Source organism: Atta cephalotes (genome assembly GCF_000143395.1).
Source record: "Atta cephalotes unplaced genomic scaffold scaffold00087, whole genome shotgun sequence".
NCBI classification, from domain to species: domain Eukaryota; kingdom Metazoa; phylum Arthropoda; class Insecta; order Hymenoptera; family Formicidae; genus Atta; species Atta cephalotes.
In genome coordinates, this window is record NW_012130151.1 from 320,827 (window position 1) to 331,371 (window position 10,545).

At 26.4% G+C, this 10,545-nt stretch overlaps 1 pseudogene; it reads right to left on the reverse strand.

Annotated features, from left to right (window-relative positions):
• Positions 1 to 4,437: 4,437 nt before the first annotated feature.
• Positions 4,438 to 9,185, reverse strand: LOC105624760 (annotated as a pseudogene).
• Between the last annotated feature and the right edge of the window lie 1,360 nt (positions 9,186 to 10,545).

Sequence of the window (10,545 nt, forward strand, 5' to 3'; positions counted from 1 at the left end):
CTATCAATAAGGAAGAAAAATGTATATGCATTATTATTATACATATCATTGTTTTTTCCTAATAGATGTACAACTCAGAAATGTAATTTTCGAATGATTTATTATGAATGAGTTTAGTAAACATTCTATCATTTATTAAGTGTGATCTAACTTGACTTCATTAAAAAAATATCACCAAAATCGTTACAATTCAAAAAAGATAGATTTATAAAGATTGTTAAAACAGTAAAAAATATACAAAATATAATTTAATACAGAAAATTTGATTAGAAGTATACACTCCTTTTACCGATATGATTTGATTAATTATTAATTTTCTGTCAATTGAAAAATATTTTCTTTATGGAAAATTTAATTAATTTGTTGAAATGTGTTTTGCAAGGAAAAAAATACATCTACATATAAAAAATTAATATAACAGAAAAGTTTCTATCTTTTTCTGAACAATAATAATATTATTCGCTGATGAATCACAAAAATAAATTATAGATAACTATGTTCAATTTTACATAAAAAAATTTTTAAATTTTTTTCTTTTAATTATTATACATGTATCTTACATTTGTAAAGCACTCAAAGGAAAGAACTGTCATCTTGCCCGCCGTAAGTTTCAATTGTCTTTGAGATCGTAAAATTATAAATAATAGAACACGACTATCCTTAGCTTTCATATTATACCAGGTAGAATTGTACACTGCATTTCCGATTGCTTTGCTCTATAGAAAGAAGATAGAAATAATAAAAATCATTTAGTATTTTTCTCTATAATAAATAATCAATACCACAAAACGTTAAATTATCTACAACTCTTTTAATATCAATCAAAATAATCTTCCGTTGCTGACCTTATTGTTCAAATATTCTCCAGCGAAGCAAAATATAAATGCTTCGAGATTCGTTATAGCATAAAATAAAAGAGACCTCACTATTTGTTCAGTGGCATCGGGACTGCCGATTGCCTACAATATATATATATAGAATGAAAATAAATATATTCAACTCACTCACAGTTATTTCAATTTATTATAAATTGTAATTTATAATAAATTAAATAATGTGGTATAATAATGGATATGCAACAGGGATATGCAACTACTATATAAAAAATTAAGTAATGCAATTGATTCTATAGTTGAATGCGTATTTTTATATTTGAAATGTAAATAACTTTACTCACAGTCACAATAAGAAATGCTAATGAGCAAATCATCACTATATTTAATGTGAAGTGAAGCAAAGCAATGTATGAATAGAGATTTTCAACGTTCTCCGAAAAATTGATAATTTTTTGATGCTTTCGAATGATTTTCGTTGTAACAGTAATGAACGAATCATGCTTGTCTTCGATGTCTTTGGATCCAAGTTTCGACAACCAGCAAAGCAGGATGTTTATTTGACTGCCCACGTGTAAAATCTACTAATAAAGATTTTGTTATTTAGGATCATGTGATTACAATTATTCGTTAAATTTCTAAATAATAAAAATATTATTATGAGAAGTTATTATGAGAATACAATAAACGGTACGAGAATGAATTAAATCTGATGAATATTTCATTTTTGAGTTTACCCTAATATTTATGAAAATAATTTACAGTGGGCTATTAATTACAAATATAATTATATTTTGCAAATATAATTATAATTATAACAAATATAATTATATTGATACTTGCTTATGTAGGTGCAGGTTACCAGAGTTAGAAACAGAGCGTTGAATAAACCAGCTCCCCAAGTGTACACCATCACGAAAACGAACTGCGTAACTAATATCAGCCTGTACTTGCGTTGCGTGTCTATAACGAAGGGATATTCCATTTTCATTATGAGAGGAAGTTCAACCATTCGATCGGTGACGTCGGCATTGGTCAGGAGGATACCAATGACATATGCAAACGTGGCGATTGTATGAAGAATAATTAATCCATTACAAATCCGACTCGATAGTTTCGTTTTGTCCGCTGTTTCGCGTAACGCAATACCATCGTCATCACAATCATTCCAGTCTTGCGCCATTGTTGTCAAGATTTCGATGAATTTTCTACAAACAATCGGATATTTTAGAACAGTTGCAGCGTATTTTCATGTTATTTTTTGAACAAAATTTTAATTATTTAATTGATTAATTGTCGCTTACCGTTGTTTCAACGAGAAAATAATAAGTTTAACGGTTAGTTTTATATGCGCCAAAAAGCTACTCAGACAGTCCATCAAGTCGAAAAGATTGTCGAAGTGAAAGTGCGTTACAAAGTACGAGTAATGGAAGAATTGATTAATTGCTAACGTAATCATCCAAAACACTCTGTAGAGTACAACGCATGATATACCTGGCCAGACACCGAACATGGTGAGCATAAGTTCTACTGTGCGATTGATCGTACGATTACTTCTCATAACTTCTTGTTTTTTTTTGCAGTTGTCTGTGTAGAAGTCAGTGCATCAAAATCTAGGAATACTCTCAAAGTATAAGAAACATCTGAGTTCTGAAATTATGTCATCCACGACTTGATGTATATTATAGAGAATTTGCGTGAAGACTAGAACGACATGAAGCAAATAGCTCTTGGGAGATTAACCAATGACGGTTGTTCATTAAATATTTTTATTGTACTGCGCACAAAGAAGCAATCTCTTGTACGTAATTTAAAAAAAAAGAGAATGGTCAGAGTCGTCTCACGTTTTGTTCAGACGATGTACTCGCGAATAATTTGCATAAATATATAATGATATGTAGTAATCTATACGATGTATATACCTTTGCTAGCAAGACGCGATCTTGGGAAAGTCTTAAGATCTAATGGACAGAAAGGACATTCGAGAAAAAATATAAAGAAATTAACCAAGTAATTGTGCACAAGATATTATTTATTTATAGAGTTTTAACTTCTCACAAAATTACCTTTGAAAAAAGAAAATCACTCGATGAATATTTTTCACGTAAGATAGTTACTGCGCATATGTAATTTATTTACTTTAATAATTCAGAATGCCGTATGAAACGTTACGGAGTGTAGGTGATTGTATCGAAATCAAACTCTTCCTCTAAAGTCTCGGTAAAATTAAAAATATAGAAGTATAAGGTACTAAGAAATAAAATAAAATTATTAAGTATCATATATATAAATTACGCGATTGTATTCTTTGAATCTTAGTTATTTGTAACATATTTTTCTCAGATAAATAAAAAGAATTTAATATCAATTTTACAATTAACATTATGAATTAATTCATATTACTGATTCGCAAGCACATTTATGTTGCACTTGCACGAATCGTTCCAATAATAAAAGTAAAACAAATATTACAGTGATTGATACGATCATGAAATATGCAAAATACAATTTTTATTCAATATGTGCATATACTTCATTTATAACAATCAGATTTAACAATCATAAATTACTATATCATAGCTTTTATGTTAAGCACTCTTTGTTGACAATGTACCGCTAGCATAACTGATACATAAGATGCTGAAGCTTTTATAATCTATAACAATATTATGCATTTGTCACTAAATTAATACATAAAAATGCAGGTAGTGTAAAAGATGTGTTTTAAATGTAATTTATTATAAAAACTGTACTATTATAAATAATAAGTAGCACTGTAAATATATAATATGGTAAATATAATAATATATTTACCATATTATATATTATACATTTAAGAAGGAATTCTAATTTTTACAAAAAAATTTTAAAAGTATTTTTACACTGACATATCGTTCGAGAGCAAGATCCATAAATTTTTCAACTGTAATCGTCAACTAATTTTGCCATTTCATTATTAAGAATAAGATAATCCGACTGTCTTGAAATCTGTATTAATACTAACGGGAATCAGCATCTCCAATTGCTCTGTTTTATATACCAGAGAGTTAAGCAAAGAGAAAAATTAACAATTTATTTATTAATAATACATTATAGATTTTAATATTAACCTTAAAGCTTAAATTTTCTGCAGCAAAATCAAACATGAAAATCTCAAAATTCATCATAAGATAAAATCTAAGGGACTTTATTAGAATCGTAACAGCATTATGCCTTCCAATTGACTCAGAAATATTAAAAATAATTCTTGTAATATGTTGATATATGTCATACGTGTAGATATTGAAAGTTCGTGCCGACTAAAATTTAAATTTTAGTATACATTTATTAAATTAAAATTTTCTGCGTTTCAATTTTCCTTCAACATCGGCACGAATTTTCCGACCCAATATAATGTACATATAATAGTGATATTAAAATAATTAATAATAACTCGGCCAACATAAGTATAGTCATATATAAATTAAATTAAAGTTAAATATCAGTAAATTTTTTATAAAAATTTCTTTTCTTGAATTATTAACCGTTCAGCAATAAACCAATAAGCAAGAAATATTTGAAACATTCCAGCGGTGTTGCTGGAATGTTTCAAAACATCTCTTTCTTACTGGGAACATTCATTATAATTATTTACTGTAACCAATACAAAACCGATGCAACATATAATCAAATTATTTGACACGAATAAAATCAACGCGATATCGGAATATAAATTTTCAATACTTTTTGAAAAAATAATAATACTCTGATGTTTTTCAATTATTTTCCTCATTATTGCTAAATTCAGTCTCTGTCTATTTTCCTCTGAAATGATTTTTATGAATCATTTATTGAGAATCTTGATTTGGCCAATTAAATGTAATATCTAAAAAATTTTGATAGTGTGATTTCAACACACTTGACATTTTATTATTGTATATAATCGCAGTAATTTTATAATTCCAGAGAATATTGCAATATATTAATTAAGATAGACGCAACAATTACAATAAAAAATTTTAAAACAATATTTTAAGACAGTTCAACTTACTGAGACAACGAGGAGAACGCATAACAACAGTGCAGTCACATAGCAACTGTGCAAAAGAATTGTGTAACTAATATTACCAATCCATAAACAAATCGTGTATTACTATTGAATGGAAAGATTCATCTTTAGAATATGCGGTCGCATGGGTATGTAAATGTCTTCTAGATTACTCGTATCAAAAGTGAAATCGTTAGCGGTATATGTTATGGCTGTCGAGAAGATACTGAAGACAGTTTCAGCGAAATTCTGTGATAGAATGACTTTGTTTTTGTTTGTTCTCACATGTGTACTATAATTGACATAGCTTCTTTTCTTCCAGTTCATCGTCATCAATATCTTATCGAATGTTCTAAAAGTGATTTTATCAATTATCACAATATAATACTAAAAAAATATTAATTTTTTTAGACTATTATATGTGCAAAAATTTGTATAATGTGCATAAATAATATGATTAAAAATAATATAGTGCCTTTCTTTATAAAAATATAATTAATATATTTCTAGATTTAAATCATAAATATTATAAATATATTATAAATATTATAAATATATTTAAATATATTTTTGTCTTAACGCTGATTGAACCAGAAAATGACGAGTTTAAAAAAAAATTAGCTAAATCTCAAAGTTGCACTTAAATCGGAGAGATCGATAGTGTGTAAGTGCAAAATAATATATCGATATTGTGAATATCAAATAACCACGAATGCAATCATTCAAAACAATCTACAAAATGGAATGTACGGTAAACCTGGTCAGATATCAAAAATGCGAAGCAGAACTTCTGGTTCAGTTGATAGTGGTAGGTGATTGTAGACATTTGTTTCATACTTCGTTTTTAATTTATAATATACTTCAATTTGTTACATATATCCAATTATTCAACTATTTTTTAAATATTTTTTCTTAAAATGGAAATGTGTATAAAATTGGACATGGGCACACAAGTCACATCGGATTGCTAATTTTCATTAATTTAATTGTGGTTTTGACTAAAAATACTATTGACTTATATAAAATATTGATATGAGAATATAATAAAGTATGATATGATTATTTTACAATTCTTTTCAAAGAAAATAGAAGTCTAAGATACTGTGATAACGTTAAAAAATGATTTATTTTATATTCTTCTGCACATTATTATGATTTTAGAATATTCTAAATTATATTATTATTTAGACTACAAAAATATATGTCGTACTATATGAATTTCTCTATCACTACAGAATATATATTTATATTTATGCATATTTATGCTTCACGACTATTATATAAAAATTATCAAATATGCGACGTGCTTATTGCATAGTCAGCACTACTGATAAATATGATCGTGATTCTATCATGATTTATAATAAAGTATAAACATTTTGTTAGTTATAAAATATTAATTAGAAATTAATATTTTAGGAGATTATAATTTTGTCGCCAAAAAAAATGCGTCTTAAATATTGGTGTAATGCATTTACAAATTTAATGGATTGGCAGAAAAAAATTTACAAAAAGTAAATATTATATAAAAAATATCCTGATACAAATGTTAATGTCGATCGGAATAACTTGTGACGGCGAAGTAATTGCGACGATGCTTAGTTTTATACATTAAAATTCAAAAAGACTATAATTTATATTATTTCATATTGAGTGATGATTTGAATGGATACAAGTTTTCCTAAGTACAAAAATTTTATTTTATAATTATTGAATGCATGAAGCGTTCTAAAAAAGTTAGATTATCAAAGTTTGCAAATATTTATTCAAAGTTAATTCTTTTTCAGATAAAACCATTTTAAATAAATAAAAACATTTTAAATACGATATTCATTAGTTTACTATGATTCTAAATTAACGTTTTGACAAAGTTATAGTACAATTAATAGTATAAGTATACTATTTTTTAATTAATTTTTTAATTATACATGACAATTACTGTCAATTCAATGTATCAGGTAATTGTGATGATAAGTATCGGAGAAACCGCTCCGCACGAGATTTCGCAAGTAATGACTTGCCTCTTATCACGAATGCAACTCGTTGAAATATTGATAATTATGCGTTTATTAATAATTTTACGTAAATACAATTTAATATCATACTTTGACAATTAGCACTATATTTACAACAATAATATACATACGTAATCCGTTTTTATTATCAAATGAACATTAATTCTATATCAATCAATGATTTGTAACAATTTTGAGGTTATAAATAAGAAAACAAATCTTAAAGATATTTTCTTGTTATTTTTTTTTAACTCAAGTCACTTTTCCTTTCAATCTTATATAAAATATTGGATTGTCCGAAAAGTTCGTGCCGACTAACCTATATAATTTAATAAATGTATACTAAAATTTAAATTTTCTGCGTTTCAATTTTCCTTCAACATCGGCACGAACTTTCCGGACAACTCAATACATAATTTTGTAATGTATTATAAAGTTTGTTAGCAAATGTTTAATTATTATGCATCATGCCACGAAACTATATTCAAAAGGGAAAGAAAGTTTTGTTTGTGATAAGAGAAATATTCACATATTTTTGCTTATCTATATATAAAGAACAAAAGACATGTTAAATGTTAAAAATACATGTTCATTTTTTGATGATCATATATATTTTAATAATAAAAATGAATATTATTTGCATTTTGTAATTACTATTAATTCTTCATTTCTTATAAACAGATTTGATTCATATCTCAATAATTGTTATTGTTACACTCATCCCTTAGACCGTCATATATTATTCCGCGATATGAGGTAATATCTGATTTTTAAACAGGATAAGAAAATTTATTTTTATACATAAACAAGAAATAATTCTGATTACCAATATTTTTCTATTAATAATAGAACATTTAAAATAATTATACGTCTAATAATTAAATATAAATAATAAAAATTAAGAAAATTTCACGTTGTTGAATTTCAGCTTTGTGTTTTTTCGTCATAATTACCCCGGCTGACCCTATGTATACAATTATTGTTCAAAATTATTTTGTGTATTACATATAAGTCTTGCACTTGATTGAAAAGATTTTAAGGAGGGATCCATTATTTTTTCAACTGTAAGTGTCAATTGCATTTACGCTCTTAATATCACGAATATCACGAATATTAAACTACAGCTGTTTTTAGATTTTATTTCGTATCAGGCGGAATTGTACACCACTTTACTCTAAAAAATTCAAAATCGTTAAAAGAGATTGTCCTAATATGTATTATAATTTTCTTTTAACAATCTCAAAATAACTATTATTGATTATTGTCATAAATATTTTCTTATACCTAATGTTGTTTTTCATACATTTTCCTGCGTAGAAAAATATAAATCTTGCTTCAAGATTCGTCCACGGTGTAAAATGAAAGAGATCTCATTACGTGCTGTATCACATTGGAACTGCCAATTGCCTGCAATATTAAAGTAGCAATTATTAAATTCTAAAATTATATATATAGTATATAGATTTATATGTCAATAGAATAGATTTCTACGTCACTCTAATCGCAAAAAAAACTTATTTTGTAATAAAAATTTACATTTAATTTTATAAAATGTAATATTATTATGTGTAATACTTAATGTTTTCACTAGCCGTTACAATGAGAAATCACAAAGAGCCAATCAGGATACTATGCATTGTAAATTACAATAACGCGATGTATATAAATTCTCAATATATTCCGAAAAATTAATGAAATTCTTTATTTGCGAATAATTCTGATCGTCATGACCGCGATCCTTCATTTCCTCATAGCACAAATTCATTTAATCAGCAACGTAGAATATCCATCTGATCATGTATATGAAAGTCTAGAAATAAAATTCATTGTGTCTATCAATCAAATTAATACATTAAATGACAAAAAAATATTGTTTAAGATATTAATTAGTAATTATTTTTATAATTATTAATATATATTACTTAAAAAAATATAAAAATATATACGAGAAATATATTCCGCAAGCGCTGCAACTTACTAAAGTTAAGAGCAAGGCATTCAATATTCACAACTACACATAATGAGATCCACGAACTGCATGATCAAGAGCATTTTATATGCGCGTTTTGTGTTTATGTTGACAGGAATTTCCACCTTTAAGAGGAGAGGTAGTTTGGATGGCTTGATAACGTCAACATCAACCAAAAGAACGTCTATATCCAACAATATTTAAAGTAATAAATATTTAAACAATAATTAAAGTGAAGAGTGAACATCGCATTACTTATGATCCGATAATTTAGCTTTGCATGCCGTTTCACGCATATTAATGTTACTGTCAGTGCAATCATTCCAGTCTTCTGCTATCATTGTCAAAATCTCAAAGAATTTTCTACAAATTATTAATTTGATTATTCTGCCGACAAAATGTAACACACAAAAGCTTGTGTATTTAGAGAAGTATATAATACTATTGTGTAAAATACACATAATTATAATTATCATTATTTGTAATATACAAATATTTGTTTTTTTTTAATTTCTGACAAAATGCATGTAAACAAATTTTTATTTATTTGTATTATTTTATTTGTATTACTTTCTTTAAATGATATTTTAATTTTCCAATTCTTTTAACATTTTGGCAAAATAAAATTTGTACAAAATTTGTTTATATACATTTTGTTAGAAATTAAAAAAAAACAAATATTTGTATATTAAAAATAATGATTATTAATATACAAATATAAAATATTTCATTTACTTAATTTATCTAAATAAATATATTGATTGTAATAAATATAGAAGTTCATAATAGAAAATAATAGAATTAACTTTGAGTAATATACAGAGGGTCCTAAAATTTGCGCATTTTGAGTACAGGACATGGTGTCTTTATACTAAAACAAACAACTTTTTCCTTTTATAAAATTGATAAGTAGTTTTTGCAGAAGAGCAGGTTGAAGTTAAAAAATAATCGCAAAAATTATCTATCGAGCGCAATTTTGCTAAAGGAAAAAGTTGTTTGTTTTAGCATAAAATATCATGTTCTGTATTTGCGCGAATTTTGAGACGCTTTGTAAATGCAAATTATTTACTGTGTAGCATTTATATTTACTGTTTATTCAGCCAGAATATAATCAATTTTATTGAGTTGTCAATTTTATTTGTGCTAAGATACTGAAAGTAGTTTATCAAGCTAAAAAGAATGTTAGAATGCAAATGCATTAAAAGATAATGGCAGTGACAAATATCATTTATTATTAATGCGATAACCCAATATCTACTGTAGGTCACACGTTGTGCTTGGCCATATACTGCACAGAGTGAGCGTAACTTTAACGTACGATTAATTATACTTTTATAATCCCTTATTTCTCTTCATTTTCGTTTTTACGCACGGAAATTTATACATAGGACAGGCGCTCTTTCAGAGAGAAAAAAGATCTGTGAAAAAAGATCTTCTCTCTTCTTTTATTTTTCTTTCTTGTTCGTATTTAATATTTCTCACTCAATATTTTCCAATGAGAAATCGATATATATTCTAGAATAACTTCATAAAGACTAGGAGGTTTTTTCAAGATCAAATGGGCGCTCTCTATTATCGGCCAATGAGAGTATCTCATTAAATATTTTCATCATGCAGCTCTCACTCGCATACACTTATAGTTTTTCACAATGTCGATATAAGAAGAAAGAGAATAATAGATTTATTTCTCCTTCCCTTAGA